Consider the following 17,116-nt stretch of genomic DNA (forward strand, 5'->3'; position numbering starts at 1 on the left):
GTGTCCTGACTTTTGAAATTAACTCAGACTCATCTGCCTAGACATGACATACAACCATTTCTTCTCCGGAGAGGGGCCCCAGTCCTCACATCTTTTAGATATTCAAACCCATCTTTAGTCTGTCATTACCCTACCCTGGGCTTAACCTGGCATTGACCCAGGATGGCTGAAGGAAGGAATTCTAAGTATCTTTCTGGCTTACTCAATTCTATCAAAATCTTACTGCTCACTCTTTAACTCTTCTCTTCTTTTCTCTCTGGTAGGGAAATGGTCAGAGTAGCATCTTCTAACTTTCATGTGTTCTCCCAAATATATTCTCCATTTCTTGAGTTCTTTCCTTTTTTTTTTCCCCCACATGTTAAACTTCTGAAATTCAAAACTCTAAAAACTGACTACATTTTTCCCCTCTTTACTTTGCCAAATATTTGGTGAGACATGAAGGAAAAGAGACAAGCTGATTAAAGGAAGGATTAAGGCAAATAATAAAATACAGTGAAGGATATACAATTGATAAATCAAAAACGTTAATGCAAATTATGAGTCAAATATTACTAAATATGGCAAAAAATTACAGAAAAGTGTATACACCACAACTCTGCCATGTAAACAGTGAATTTTTTGTTTCTTTCTATTTTTCACCAAAAAAGGTCATATTAAATTTACAGATGGAAATCTGCAACTTACTTTACTTCCTTTGAACAGAATATTATGGACATTCTTCAAGTGTAATTCATACAAGTCAGTCCCAAATTTAAAAGCAGCTACCTAACATGATGTATCTGTGGCTGAAATCAAACTACTAGACAGCAGTATTCTTGTGCCAATTGTGTACAATCCATGTCCACTCCAATTCATGCATTCTATTTAGTCAGCACCAGGGCTGCACTGTTGTTTATTTTTGTTATTGTTTACTATTTTCACCATCACCCCGGTGTGTGTCTTATTCACCATATGGATACTCAGGTAGTTTCTAATTTGTTGCTCGTTAACCCCGCACTGAACATCTTTGTATATATAACTCATAATAATATTACTTCTTAGGTATAAATCCAATTTTAGGTTTAGAGAAATTCGCAGGTAAATAAGAAGATCGGAATAATGATGGTCTTCCTCGGTATTATCTGTAATCACAAACAACTGAAAACTATCTGAAGGTCTAATTGTAGGTAAATAGACTGAATAAACTGAATGAATTATATAGCAGATAAAATGAGTGAATGAGGTCTCTATACATTTGTCAGTATGAGTTGATCCTGAAAACATAATGTGAAGGAAGAAAGCAAACTGAATTTTGTTACATAACATACAGGTTACTAAAAATAAAATTAATACTATATGGTTTTTCATGCTATAAATAACTATTAAGAGTATTGAAATAAGTACTTCAAACACATTCAATTTGTGATACAGGGTGCTGGGCCTTAGAGGGAAGTGAGAAGAAATTCAACTTCAACTGAAATAATTTATCACAAAAAGATCCAAAGAAATATCACAAAATAGCAACATTAGTCCAAATACAGGCATATTTTATCTTATATGTATCTTACCTAAATGCATTTATTTTAATTTAAAAATCCTCATATACCATAAATTTTCTTTTGAGTACCACTTGGTTGCATTTAGTACAATTTGCTGATACCTTTCATACAGCTGTTTTGTGATTTCATTTTTAACTTAAGATTCATTGGAAAAATTAATGTATACAGTTTTCTAGTGATTAGATAACCTTTCATTATGTTCTCCTTATTTTGCTTTGTTTCCACACAATGTGGCTTTAGTGGTATCTAGTTTTAGCAAGTCAATGAAATTTTATTTGACCCAAACATATGCAAAACCTCCATAAATACCATGAGGGCATTAGTAAACAATGTGCGATCTCTACTTGTTGTCTTTAGTGTTGTGTATGTTCATATGTGTATTTAAGTGTGTTCCTATATGTTTGTTTGTGTTCATGACCATTTCTGAGAGTTTTAGATTAAAGCTTCATAGGATTTTGTTATTTCAGTTTCACTTTGTATTTCTGTCAGATTTTGCTCAGTCAATATTGATCCCATCTAATTCAGTGCATATAGGTTTATAATGTGAAAGGTACTGGGTATATCTTTTGTTTGTTTGGTTGGTTTGTTTTGTTTTTTTTATTGTTGTTTGAGAGGTGGTTTTGCTATGTTGCCCAAGGTTTGAACTCCTGGGCTCAGTGGATCCTCCCTCCTAGCTTCTTAAGTAGCTGGGACTATAGGCATACACTACTGTGCCTGACATATTGTTTTGTAATCAATATAAATGATTCCTTTTATTTTCTAAAACAGTTTTCTCTTAGGTTTCATGCCATATGACTCTCATGTTTCTATCCTGAATTTTTTTGGCATTCGTCTGTTATGTTACGTTACCTGTTTTTCTTTTCAACATATTTTATGTTTTGTCATACTATTTTTTTAAACATCAAGAGAAGTTATTCCTCTCACATTTTATCCATGAATTTCCTAATGAGTTTCATGAAACCTCACATCAATTAGTATTTTTTTAGTTCCAAATCTAAACTAGTAGCATTTTATTTGTGGCACTAAGAAACAAGCATTGGAGGGAGGGAGACAGTGAAGGAAGGAGGGAGACAGTAAAGGAGGTAAATTAGCAGAAGTGCCCAGTTTGACCCTACATTTTAAGAGTCATATCTCCTAGAAACAGAGAAAGAACAAAGTAAAGGCCAATAGTGTGGAATTTATAATTTTTGTGATATTCAAAGAAGGAAGATATTACTCACTGAAATTGTTGGAGCAAACTTCACAGATCTTTTTAAAATAGTTACTGAATGAAAGGAAGACCATTTTTGATTTGCACAGGGGGAATAACATAAACAAAAAAATCATTCTCTCATCCATTCATTTCAAGAAACATTAAGTAACTACTTTTTCCAAGAATTGAGATAGGTTTAGGGAATACAACAATGTACAAAAATGACTCCAAAATACCAAGCTTAGAATCTGTCCTCAGATTTTATCACCCAAGTAGATGTAAAACTAAGTCCTGGGTCTAAGAAGTGAAGTGTTGCATCATCAATAGTGGGGAAAATCCGGCTAGGAAGGCTGGGAGAGGTTTCCCAAAGTATAAATATTAAACTGAGGGAAAAAGAAAGAGTGGGTAGTGACCATGCAAGAGAAGTAGGAGGGAGTTTATTAGACACAAAAAATGATGTGTGCAAAGACCCATGGCAGGGGGAACTTGGCTTGTTCTACCTCTCTTTGAAGCTCAAATGAAAAGAGAAATGGGTTTTGTGGTATGAGAAGTCATAAGAGGTACACAGATGTCAGTTGAGTTAGGCGTTTTAGATCTGGTTAAATATTTTGATCTCTGCATTTAAAATGACAAAAAAAAAAACACTACATTTTTTTTTTTTTTTTTTAAAGCAAGGATGTGAGAGTGGAATAGGGTGATTGACTTTTTGGTTTGATCAATATTTGCACAGAAATGATCTTCCTGGCTTACCCTCCACGGAGAATAAAGTCAGCAGATCAAGAGAGGCCATAGAGGATAAGAACTACAGCAGAAGTGCAAGTTACAGCTTATAGTAGTTCTGTCTAGAATGGTAACCATTGAAACAAAAAGAGTCCTTTGTAATTGAACAATGTTTAGGAGGTAAAATCAGTAGGGCTTTAAGATGGATTGTATGGGGGATGAGGAACTCCAGGGTTTCTGGCCTCATCTACAGGATGGGGAGGGTATGGAACATGAGGTGATCATGAGGTTTGTTCTGAATATGACCAGAATCATTGACAATGGAGTATACATGCAGTAATGGCAAAGACAACAACTTAGAAACAGCTGAAAATGTCTAATGGAGAGTTATGCAATAAAGGTGAAAATTAAAAGGGTTAGAACACAGAAAAAACCAGGAGAATTGAAATTCAGGCGGCGATGTTAGAATGACACACAACTAGGTTGAAATCCCCATGATTCTATTTATTCAGTGATTTTTTTCAAAGTACATAATTACCTTTCAGAGTCTCATTTTACCTTTCTCATTTTAATGATGTGAAATTGTATCTACTCATAGGGTTTTTATGAGGGTTAGATGAAATAATATGGATGAAGTGTCTAGTTCAATAAGTACTTAATAACATTTTTATTTTTAAAAGTCAGGGGGGAGAGAAGCAAAGTCCCATTTTCAATGTGAGCTGCAACCTTATATATTGCTCATATAATAGTCTCCATTTCTGATCTTTGAGAAAATAAAGAAGAAGAATGGATGATATATCCCTAGTTAAATACTTTTATTAGCTATGTCTATTCTCTAAGTACTAGTCTGGCAGGTAGGCAGACATTTTCCTACATGCAACAGTAACGTATACAGTTTGAGACAGATTTAAAAAGTATTTACCTACCTTATGAAAGTTGTCAAAATTACCTCCACATAAAACACAAGTGAGATGCTTATTTATTCTGACAATCCAGTTACACCAAAATATATAGAGCTCAGAATGCATGAAATCTTCAGGCTGAGACCAATGGGTGCCAAGGAAACAGCCAGTCACCATACTTCTCTGTGTCAAAGGACTCAAGAAAATCAGCACTTGCCCAAAGTAGGAGAGGAAGGCCTGAACATACAGAAACAGCCATTTTGAGTCTTGACTTCCAGAAAATCAGGTGCTGTGACAGCACCAGATCTGCTCTAAGCTCTCTGGTTCACATAGTTCCCTCCACTTCCTGTTTGATGCCTTACAACTGATCCTTTGCATTCACTTATATTATCCGCCTGGACCCTGCATGCATCCACATGTGTAATCCAGACATTTATTTCACTAACACTCATAGTTAACAACCCAGGCTCTGAGACAAGATAGCCCAGAATCCTGGTTCTGATACTTACTATCTAACCATGACAAGTTACCTAACCTCTCTAAACTTAAGGTTTTTCATCTGCACAATAGGAATATTAGTAATACTTAATTTACACGTTATGAGGATTAAAAACATATATAAATAAAGCCCATAGAACAGAACGTAGCAACAGATTAGTGCTCATGGCTAGGTACTAAGGAGTAAATAAGTACTAGGTGTTTTTCTGAAGGTTTCAATACACACAAATGGATATCTTAGGGATCCAACTGTTCTCAGGAAGCCACTCCAAGTAAACATCACTCCCTCCCTTGAGCTTTCCTTAACCAGGCTTTATCAATGCTCAGCCACATATTAGCACAACCAGACTTCAGCATTTCCAATTCATGTTTTTTCTTTGGAGAATAGATCAAATCTAGGTTCTGTAAAAGCCTAGAAAGGGCCCATTTTGGAAGACTCTAGAAAAGAGACCAGCATTTTAATGCAATTTCAGTATCTCTGAGATGGTAGTACTGATGGGAACAGGGGCAGATAAATTCTAGACAGAAAAAGGCGGGTGCCTGGAGAAAATCCACCCTCAAGCCAAAAAGCCTGAAATCGTGGCCCAAGTGAGAACTTAAATGCCTGTTTTCCCGCTTGAATGTTGCCTTTTCCTAAACCACCCATGACCCAGCCCTGCCCCCATCATGTGTCTATAAAAATTCCAGACTCTGCTGGTAGATGGAACTATGGCTGGGCGTCGCAGAGAAGTGGCTTGGCCTCAGAGGGACAGCTTGATGATGTAATTCCGGAGAAGAATTCGGCTGGAGACGCCGGACTTCAGGGGGCGGGTACCTTCCCTTTCAGTCCCCTTCTCAGTTTCCCTTCCTGCTGAGAGCCATTTTAATTGGCAATAAAATGCTCCGCATTAACCATCATTCAATTCACTTGTGCTATCTCATTTTTTCTGGACACCAGGCAAGAGCTCGGGAGCCACAAATGCAGATACAAAAGGCTGCCACACTGGCCCTTTGCCCTCGCTGCTGGAGGGCAGCTACCTCACGTGAAAAGGCAAAGAGTTCACTGAACTGTTAACACTTAAGCCGTCCGCGGACAGCAGAGCTAAACGAGCACCATAACACGCCCTCTGGGCCTTCAGGAGTCGTGCGTACCCCTACCTAGATACTGCGGCGGGCCTGCACGGAGTTCACTCCTGCCGGCACGAAAGCATCCCTCTGGTTCCTGTACCCGCTCACCTATGTGCTCCCTCCCACAAGGGGTGGAAGGCAGTGGGTCCGAGCGAATGGAGTTTGACCCTGCCGGCACCCAAGCGGCCAGCCGGTTCCAGCACTCATTCACTCCAGTTCCCGCACTCTTTCGCTCCTGTGCGCGCTTCAGCGAGGAGTTGAAATCGGTGGGCTGAGTAAAGGAGGCACCCCTGGGGCAAGTCCCACAAAGCGGTCAGGGAAATATCCTACTTCAGTATTTCCCAGCTACCTTCTTATCTTATTCATCTTATTAAAGGATTTTACTCCTATACTTGTGTTCCTTGAGTTTAAATTTTATCCCGTATTTCTTAGGTCTGAGAAGTTATCATAATATAAAGAAGTTCACTGGAATTATAAAAATAGATTTTTAAAGAACTGAATAAGAAAAAATGCAAGCGTCACCTAAAACAAAGAAAAGAAACAGAAAATCCTTCTTCCTCACCCAACCCTTCCTTCCTATCCCCAATGTAAACACTTACTCACTTGCAGGTTATATTCTTCCCCCACTCAAAAAAAATCAGGTTTACTCAAATATACATGTATATACATTATAAGTTATAAATGAAACCATACTACACACCTCTTTCTGCAGAACTTTACATGTAAAAATATATACATATCAATATTTTAATGTCTGCAAGTATTATGTTGTATGGAATATTATTCATGAATGATTTATATAACTAACCCTCTATTGTTACACTATTACAAAGAATGTTGGTGTGTGTACACTAATGTGTGCCTGCACATACACACACATACATACATTCATAGGTCTTGACATACTTTTCATTCAAGACATGTTGAAAACCTGAACTAAGTAGCAATGGAGAGGAGATATGGAAGGTATATAAAACTGAACATATGGGGGACCAAGAATGTCTAGGACAATTCCCAGGTTTCTTTCTTTCTTGGACAAATGCAATGTGTAATGTAATGTAATGTGAATGTATTGTAGGATCACATTCACTGAACTAAGGAATGCTGGAGTAGAAACTGGTTTTCATAGGGGAAATAATGACTTCAGTTTTTTATAGGTTGTTTCAGTTGTCCAAGGAGCATTCAAAAAGAGCTTTCTAGTAAGTAATTAGATACAACTGCCTGAAATTCAAAGAAGAGGTCTCAGCTGCCAAGTTTATTCTGCAGCAGGCTGTGAAAATGGACAGCCTCAGAGTTTACTAGCAGGTCTAGATATTACATAAAGTAGGAACTGGATGAGTTGGTAAAGAAGCTAAAGTTAAGACTATAAGACTATAGTTCTTTATATATGTACATAATTTCAACTTTCATTTTAGATTCAAGTTACCTGGGTATATTTTGTGATGCTGAGATTTGGGATACAACTGATCTTGTCACCCAAGTACTGAGAATAGTACTGAATAGTTAGGGTTTCAGGACTTGCCCTTCTCCATCCTTCCCTACTAGACCCCTCCAATAGTGTGTACTGTTGCCAGCTTTATGGTCATGAGTATCCATTGTTTAGCTCCCGCTCATAAGTGAGAACATGCGGTATTTTTTATTATTATTTCTGCATTAACTTGCTTAGGATAATGGTCTCCAGCTGCATTTATGTTGCTGCAAAGGATGTGATTTCATTCTTATTTACGGATGCATAGTATTCCATGTTGTATATGTACTACATTTTCTTCATCCAATCCACTGTTGATGGGCACCTACTTTGATTCTATGTCTTTGTTATCATGAATAGTGCTGTGATGAACATACGAGTGCATGTATCTTTTTGGTAGAATAATTTATTTTATTTTGGCTATATGCCCAGTAATGGGATTGCTAGGTTGAATAGCAGTCCTGTTGTAAGTTCTTTATGAAATCTCCAAACTGCTTTCCACAGTGACTGAACTAATTTACATTCCCTCCAACAGTGTAAAACTATTCTCTTTTCTCTGCAGCCTTGCCAGCATCTGCTGTTGTTTGACTTTTTAATAACAGCAATTTCTGACTGGTGTGAGATGGTAACTCACTGTAGTTTTGATCTGCATTACTCTGAAGATTAGCGATGTTGAGCATTTTTTAATGTTTGTTGGCTGCTCATATGTCTTCTTTTGATAAATGTCTGTTCATACCTTTTGCCAGTTTTTAACGGGGTTATATATTTTTTATTGTTCAATTGTTTAAGTTCCTTATGGATTCCAGGTATTTGGCTTCTACGGAATGCACAGTTTGCAAATATTTTCTTCCATTCTGTGGGTTGTCTGCTTACTCTGTTGATAGTTTCTTTTGGTGTGCAGAAGCTCTTTAGGTTAATTAGATTCCACTTGTAATTTTTGTTTTTGTAGCAATTGCTTTGGAGGACTTACTCATAAATTCCTTCCCAAGGCCAACATCCAGAATTGTATTTCCTAGGTTTTTTTGGGGGGGATTCTTATAGTTTGATGTCTTACATTTAAATCTTTAATCCATCTTGAGTTAATTTTTGAATATGGTGAAAGGTAGTGGTCCAGTTTCATTGTTCTGCATATGGCTAGCCAGCTATTCCAGCACCATTTATTGAATAGGGTGTCATTTTCCCACTTATTAATTTTGATGGCTATAGATCAGATGGCTGTAGCTGTGCGACTTTGTGTCAGGGTTCTCTATTCTGTGCCATTTATCTATATGACTGTTTTTGTGCCAGTACCATACTATTTTGGTTATAGCCTTATAACATAGTTTGAAGTCAGGTATGTAATGCCTCCAGCTTTGTTCTTTTTGCTTAGGATTGCTTGGCTTATTCTGGGTCTTTTCTGGTTTCATATAAATTTTAGAATATTTTTTTTCTGGTTCTATGAAAAACGATGTTGGTTGCTTAATAGGAATAGCTTGAATCTGTAGATTTCTTGGGGGCAGTATGAACATCTTAACAGTATTGATTCTTGCAATCCATGGGCATGGAATGTTTTTTCCATTTGTTTGTGTCATCTAGGATTTCTAAGACTATCATTCTATTATGATTTAAATGATAATACTAGATAAAAGGAAATACTTTTGTATTGAAATGCTGTATAATAATAATTTATTTCACTGCTGTATAATATTTTCACTTAACCCTAAATTCATATCCTTTGATACTCATATTCTTTTTTTTTTTTTTTTTTTTGAGATGGAGTCTCACTCTGTCACCTAGGCTGGAGTGCAGTGGCACAATCTTGGCTCATTGCAACCCCCACCTCGCGGGTTCAAGTGATTCTTCCATCTCAGCCTCCTGAGTAGCTGGGACTTCAGGTGCCTGCCACCACGCCCGGCTAATTTTTGTATTTTTTAGTAGAGATGGAGTTTGATACTCATATTCTTTTATTTTTAAATTAAGAAAAGATCATACTTTTAATCCTGCAATTTGTGATTTGGTCAGAAAATCACATATATATTTCAGGAAAATGAGCATATTCTTATGCCATATGTTTTGTTGTTTGGGCCACAGCATCAGTTGGAAGGAAGCTCTCTAAGCAGGCAAAAAGCGCATCAAGTGCTGAAAGTGTAAACACTAAGTTATAAAATTCTCATGAAAACTTGTTAACCAAAACCAAACCAACGTCAGTTATAGAAGCTGTACAAGCGACGCTGGCTGTTTAGGAGGTTGTCCTGCAGATTCTAACCTATATGAAAGAGAATCCACATTTTTGTTTAGTCAGGAATCCAGGGCTTCCAAAACCAGCCTTGAAGGTAAAGAATCCTCCAGTGAGTCCCAGGAATCCCCCATCTAGCTGCTTCATGAACCTGCCAATCAAAAGCAAGTCACCTGTGTCTGCACCTATCTGCCGCCTGGGGCTAGAACTCTAATTGCAGTGAGAAGGGAAAGCAGCAGTCATTCTGACACTGCCTGGGGACACTATTTCCCATTTCTTTCACAGTAAATTTACAGTGTCAAAAATGAAATTTCCTCCCAAGTTCAGTTTCAGTTCAGAACAAAAACATACAGTACACTTGAATTACTGTAGAACGCTAGTTTTGGTGGAGCACATCAGAGCGCATTATCTGGATGTGATATTTAACTCTCTCTTTCTATACTGCATACACTTGGGCAAATTTCTCTTGCTAAAATGGAGCAGAAAGAGTTTAATGCAATTTACTAGTCTCCAGCAGCCTCATGCACTTGGGGGAGAGCAGTATTATTTGATAATGATGGGCCGATGAAGGCACTCGTAATTTGGGAATTTCTTACCAAGTTTGAGAAGAGAAAAATTCTGTACATTTACAAATTATAATAGAGTTAAGCTAAGAAGGTCTTTGTGACAATAAATGGTGTTACATATGGGTTGGAAGAGGTTACTGGGAACAGGTTAAAACTAATGCCTGTATTGAGTGAGAAAAGAATCTTATTTACTAGATTAAAATGTATAAAGGAATACACAATTTACTAATGAATGGTGATAATTTTAGGTCACAATATATTTTCTGAGGTTATAAATTAGATTATTTTTATAGTTTCAATTAAATTATTGGTATATTATACTTATTTAATTATAATACTTTTTGATGGAGGCTGAAAATATACAGCAATTGGGAGGAAAGCACATCATGGCTCCCTGGGGTGTTTGATAAATATCAAAGTATGACAATGAATCATGTACATAACATGCTTTATTTGTATTTACAGTTGAACGCTATAGAAAGTCTTCTCTGTGAGACATTAGATAGGTCCTAACTAAAATGCTGTATCATGTTTACTTTCATCCCTCTTTTGAAACATGCTATGGAAAACTGAAGGTACTATGGAAAGAAATAAAAATAAAGAACATATTTGCACAAGTTTCCAAGTGAAAGCCCATCAAAGTTTCTTTTGGTCAATTGCAACTGGCTACTATTACATAAGAGGGACATTTTAATGGCCTGATAAGTGTGCTACTGTATTACAAGGTCAGCTACACTCCATTATAAAATATTTTGGAAGACTGAACTGATATGTGTTCATTGGAATATAATAGACATCTGCAATCAAATTCTATCCAGAGAATTTTCTGGGCACAATTCAAAGTGTGAACCAAAAAAAAAAAAAAAAAAAAAATCAAACCTAGGGGTATAGAACTCAATTATCTGTGGGAATCAGAACTCATCAACCAATACATCATCTAAAGAACCATTAAAGATTTTACTGAAGCAATCAGTGACAAAATCGGCATCGGAGTTCATGATTTCTCTGAGTCTCCTAGTGTTAAATTTGATCATGGATCATTTTGCTTCAATCATTTTTTTCATTCAAACTGAAAAATCTTTATAACAAAAACTAAGTTGTTGAGTAAGATAGGGGAGGAAAAAAGAAACATGAGTGAAAATAAAAAGTGAATGCAGCAACATATAATATGCTGGAAGGAACTTTTAATGTGCAGTTTTGCTGTTTAAATGCATTATAAGTTATGAGAATAAAAGAGGAAGACTTTAGTAGAAAAGGATGGTAAAATAGGTTTCACATTACTAATTTGACAAGTCAGAGTGGTTACACAAACTCTCCAACAATTATTACCTGAAAGATTCATTCTAAACCCTGAAAGACTGTTAAGCCTTATTAAAATGCCTCTGTAGCAGTCAAGTCTATCCAAGAAAGCTGAAATCATGCTCTGAGTTTTTCAACCAGACAGATTTACTATAGAAAACTGTTTTCCAGGTTATATGGTTTGAATATGTCCCCTCCAAAATTCTGGCATTGAAACTCGGTCAATGTGATGTTATTAAGAGGTGTGGCCTTTAAGAGGTGATTAGGTCATAAGGGCTTCTCCCTTCATGAATGGAATTCTGACCCCTATAAAAAAAAGAGGATGCAAGTAACATTTATCCCACTTACTCTTCCACCTTGTGTCATGTGGGGACACAGTGTTTCTCCCCTCTGGAGGATGTAGCAACAAGGCACCATTTGAAAGCATAGAGCAGCCCTTACGAGACAACTGAATCAGCTGCCACCTTGATCTTGGACTTCCAGCCTCCAGAACTGTGAGAAAATAAATTTCTCTTCTTTATAAATTACCCAGTCTCAGGTATTTTTGTTATAGCAACACAAAACAGACTAAGACAATAGATAATGCAATTGTTGAGAAACAAACAGAGGTGAGTAGTGCAAATATAGATTGGCAACAGCAAGAAGCCATTACTATCTCTAGGACAGGAGGGACAATGGAAGGGAGCGCTTTCCACTGTATGGGAGCCAGAGCCATGGTGGAAACATCTTGGTCAGAAGTGGGATCTCAGGGTGCATGGCTTCTTTGAGGGACTGGAGTTATGAAAGAGAAGCACTTGCAGAGACAACACAGGATGCAGAAGGAAATGGTGAGAAGAAAGCAGACCTCCCCCTCCTCCTGTCCTCAAACTGTTGGCCACCACCTTCCAGTATTCGGCTTGGGCTTCCATAAAAAAATACCATAGACTGGGTAACTTAAAAAGCACAGAAATATTTTCTTACAGTTCTAGGGGTTAGAGTCCAAGATCAAGTTTCTGGCCAATTCAGTTTTTGGCGAGGGCTCTCTTCCTGGCTTATAGACAGCCACCTTCTCCGTATGTCCTCACATGGCCTTTCCTTGGTACATGCATAGGGGAGAGAGAGACAGAGAGATAGAAAGACACACAAACAGATAAAGAGAGACAGGGAGAGAGAGACAGAGATGGAGACAGAAAAACAGAAAGTGCACACACGCGCTCTCCGGTGTCTCTTACGAGGATATTAATCCTATTGGATCAGGGTCCCACCCTTATTACCTCATTTAACCTTAATTACTTCTTAGGAGGTCCCATCTCCTAATACAGTTACATTTAGGGTCAGAGCTTCAACATATGAGTTTAAGGGGATACAGATATTCAGTCCATGGCACTGTCTTTGACTGAATCTACTGTGATGCCTTTGGCTGAGTCCCTGAGATAGCAAGGGGTCCTGAAAAGTATCCTGAGATGCAGAAAAGGGAGAGAGGTAGAATAGGTTAACTTGCACATTCTCTCATGGCATTCTTTTAATCTGATTTTCAATGGAACCAGGAGAAAAAAAAAAAAAAGAAGAATTGAGTGAACTTAATATAACTTGGTGAAATATGTGGTTCTTAATTACCATCATGGCAAATCAATACATGCTGGCATATTTGATAGTTGTGATCAAATGCTAGGCTACAGAAAATGTCTAATTTATTACCAGAAATATCTCCTCCTATATCAGAAGATCTATCATAACTGGAGCATTATTTAAATTTTGTTCCTAGACAACAAAGATTTGTCTGCTTGAGGAGAAAAAATAAACTGTTAGAGGAATAGAATGAAAATAGGATTCTATTCTAATAAACTAGGAAACACATAAAAATAGGTTGCCTTCAAGGTTTCTTTATTAATCCTCCATTCCACCCACTCACATTGTGGGCAGTGTTGATAAATACAGAAAAGCAACATGCTTCACTACATACAACCAAAAAATAAAGACAGTATATTATTATCATTTGAACAAAGGATAAGTCTTTTATCCACATCAGTACCCTAAATCTGAGACATCATATACAATCCAAACATAGATGCACAAACCTCATTTACAGTTAAAATTCTGGCTTTGCAAACATTCGTAAGGGAAATGGTAATTGCTCTGCAGGCCAATTGAGATTTTTTTAGATTAAACTCAATAGATACTTTCAGGTAACAAAAGAGGAAACGCATATGGGTAATTAAAATCACCAAAAATCAATCCATATGAAAAATACAATGGCCCTTTAAGTGGGGTGTCCTAGGACACAGTGCCTTGCCATTTAAAATTTGATCACAACGAGTGATCCAAGTCCTCATAATATATATCAAGAGCCTTTAAAAGTCCATTTTTTTATCAATTTATTTCATTTTTGAGAATCTAAAGGAAATAAAAAAAGTCAGGAAATTTTTACATAAAGCTGTTAGTTAAGTCATTATTTATAATATTACAAATTGGAAACAATCTAACATGTTTGACAGTAAGAGAATGCTTGAATAAGCTGTGAAACAGAGCTAGAATTAGCTATTATATAACCAATGAAACTATAATTATGAAGAGAATTTATTATATGGTAAGGCACATGCATAGGGTACTATCAGAGTAATACTACAGGAAAGACAGGAGAAAGATGTAGCAAATGTTAATGGGCTGTAAATGTTATAAATAATCGTGGTTATCTCAGTTTTAGGATTATGGGTGTATTTTTCCCTTTTCTTCCTTTCTTTGTAGTGCGTATTTTCCAAATTGATCATGAGGAAAAAAAAAACAAGCCATATAAAATAATCAGTGCTCCTATCTGACACCTTGCATCTTGCTGTTTGGTGTCTCTCAGTTCTGCCTTGGTCTAGCAGTTTTGAAGGCCAGAGCTACAAGAGCTTAGCTACGGATTTGGCCAGCTGCCCACTGCTTCCCCGTGCTATCCTGGCCTCTTCACCTACATTTACAATTATTATAATATTTGTTGAGAACCTGTTATGTGCCAAGCATCAGGTTAGGTGCAATAATAAACTTAGAGATGTATGCTATTTTACCTTTACGCTTGCAATTAGGTTTATATTTATTAGGGAGACAGGACTTACTTGAAATAAAAATCAGGAAATAAAATAGCACTTAATCTGAAGCCAAGATATTCTATAGACCAGTGCCTTTTAAACCTTTCAATGTAAAGAATAGATTTTACATAGAAATCCATACATAATGGGGTGTGTGTGTGTGTGTGTGTGTGTGTCTATGTATATCTGGAAATAATGTCTCGCAGAATATTTGTCACCATTATGTTTAGTAAACTCTGATATTTTCTATTTATCCCTATATTCCTATTCTGCATTATTACATTTAAAATACACTATTAGGATGACAATATTTTTTGTCAGCAGCAGCTCACCTAATGAGTGTTGATGCTTTGGGTCTGAATGAAGAAAAAAGAAGAAAAAATATGCTAATCACAACCACTAGATTGATTCCATGACCCATTACTGGTTTGAATCCAGAGTTTGAAAAAAACGCACTTATAGGCAAAAAATTCTGAAAAATGCTTTAAAAAAATCAATGTACTTCCTGTAAATTACTGGGAAAATCTGAGTTTGAAAGCAGCATTCAAAATAGTGATGGTGTCCATGTGGGAAAGATAAACCAACAGAATTAATCTGATGGATTTGCCTGAAGTTCAGAGCTGCTGCTTGAGAAACATCCAAATAAGTAGAAGTATACTTTAGTAGTTAAGAGTGTAGTCTTTAGAGTTAGACTGACATGGGTTCAAGTCCAAGCCTTCCTAGATTACTTAATTTCTCTCTATATTTCCCCAGTATAAAATAAAGATGACTAGTTCTACCTTTTAAGAAAATTTATAGAATTAAGTCAGCCAAAATAAGTTGTGCCTGATACGTAGGAAGTACTTTCTATACCCTTCCTTTGTTCAAAGCCTGGTGGACTACGATGACTCCTGAATCTTAATGATTTATTTCACCTGGTTCCAAATTCCACAACAATATTGACCAAAACTAATGCCTGCCTCTCATCCTAAAATCTCCAACCTGGCTTATTTCTACTTTCACCTAACTCCTACCCCTAAATCTACAATCTTCTACTCTCAGTAGTCCAGAGTAACAGAATTTAGCAAGTTTGAGAAGTGAGTCAGACTCTAATTCTTTTTTAATATAGACCATGCTATGTAATGTAAACTTTATACATAGAGATGTCTGTTTGTAGTGATAGTGTTTTTATTTTTTAAAAGTAATAAATATAAACAACATATTAAGGAATAAAGCAAAAAAGAAAAAAAAAAAAAAAAAGCATTGTCTCTCCACCACCTAATCTTTTCAATCCCACTCCTTAACAGTAATTTCAAAACAATGTTAAAAGATACTGATGAGAATGGGCATCCTGACATTTTTTCCTGACTTTAATGTACACGCTCATTATTCACTCTCAAGTATAATGCTGATTTGGGAGTGAGAAATACATAAGGAGAAATACCCCTGAATCTCCATGATTGATATATATGAGAAAATAGAGATTATTTTTAAATGAATTCATACATTAAAAAATCACTATAGGCCAGGCATGGTGGCTCACACCTGTAGTCCCAGCACTGTGGGATGCCAAGGCAGGCAGATTGTTTGAGCCCAGGAGTTTGAGACCAGCCTGAGCAACATAGCAAAACCCTGTCTCTACTAAAAACACAAAAAATTAGTCAGGAATTCTGGCGTGCATCTCTAGTCCCAGCTCCCCAGAGGCTACCCAGCCTGGGTAGCTGCAGGAGTTTTTTTTTTCATACCCCAGTGGTGCCTGGAACTCCAGCCAGACAGAACCATTCACTCCCCTGGAAAGGGGGCTGAAGCCAGGGAGCCAAGTAGTCTAGCTCAGTGGATCCCATCCCTAAGGAGCCCAGCAAGCTAAGATCCACTGGCTTGAAATTCTTGCTGCTAGGACAGCAGTCTGAAGTTAACCAGGGACCCTGGAGCTTGGTAGGGGGAGGGCCGTCCACCATTACTGAGGCTTGAGTAGGCGGTTTTCCCCTCACAAAGCCATCCGGGAAGTTCGAACTGGGCTGAGCTCTCTGCAGCTCAGCAGAGCTGCTGCAGCCAGACTGCCTCTCCAGATTCCTCCTCTTTGGGTGGGGCATCTCCGAAAGAAAGGCAGCAGCCCTGGTCAGGGGCTTATAGATAAAACTCCCATCTCCTTGGGACAGAGCACCTGGGGGAAGGGCCAGCTGTAGACGCAGCTTCAGCAGACATGAATGTTTGAAATTGAGGCAGTAACTTACCAACCAAGAAAAGTCCAGGACCAGATGGATTCACAGCCGAATTCTACCAGAGGTACAAAGAGAAGCTGGTACCATTCCTTCTGAAACTATTCCAAACAATAGAAAAAGAGGGAATCCTCCCTAACTCATTTTATGAGGCAAGCATCACCCTAATCCTAAAACCTGGCAGAGACACAACAAAAAAAGAAAATTTCAGGCCAATATCCCTGATGTACATCAATGCAAAAATCCTCAATAAAACACTGGCAAACCAAATCCGGCAGCACATCAAAAAGCTTATCCACTATGATCAAGTTGGCTTCATCCCTGGGATGCAAGGCTGGCTCAATATACACAAATCAATAAACGTAA

The 17,116-nt window shown here is 37.3% G+C and overlaps 1 non-coding gene and 1 pseudogene across 1 annotated transcript; both read left to right on the forward strand.

The window, feature by feature from the left end:
• LOC104659925 overlaps positions 1-17,116 on the forward strand; it is a 49,418-nt pseudogene that overhangs the window by 16,482 nt on the left and 15,820 nt on the right.
• Positions 14,846-14,916, forward strand: LOC115893361. Its single transcript, XR_004053373.1, has one exon. It is a non-coding gene; the product is annotated as a small nucleolar RNA SNORD56 (small nucleolar RNA).

Source organism: Rhinopithecus roxellana, chromosome 14 (genome assembly GCF_007565055.1).
Source record: "Rhinopithecus roxellana isolate Shanxi Qingling chromosome 14, ASM756505v1, whole genome shotgun sequence".
Classification (NCBI taxonomy): Eukaryota; Metazoa; Chordata; class Mammalia; order Primates; family Cercopithecidae; genus Rhinopithecus; species Rhinopithecus roxellana.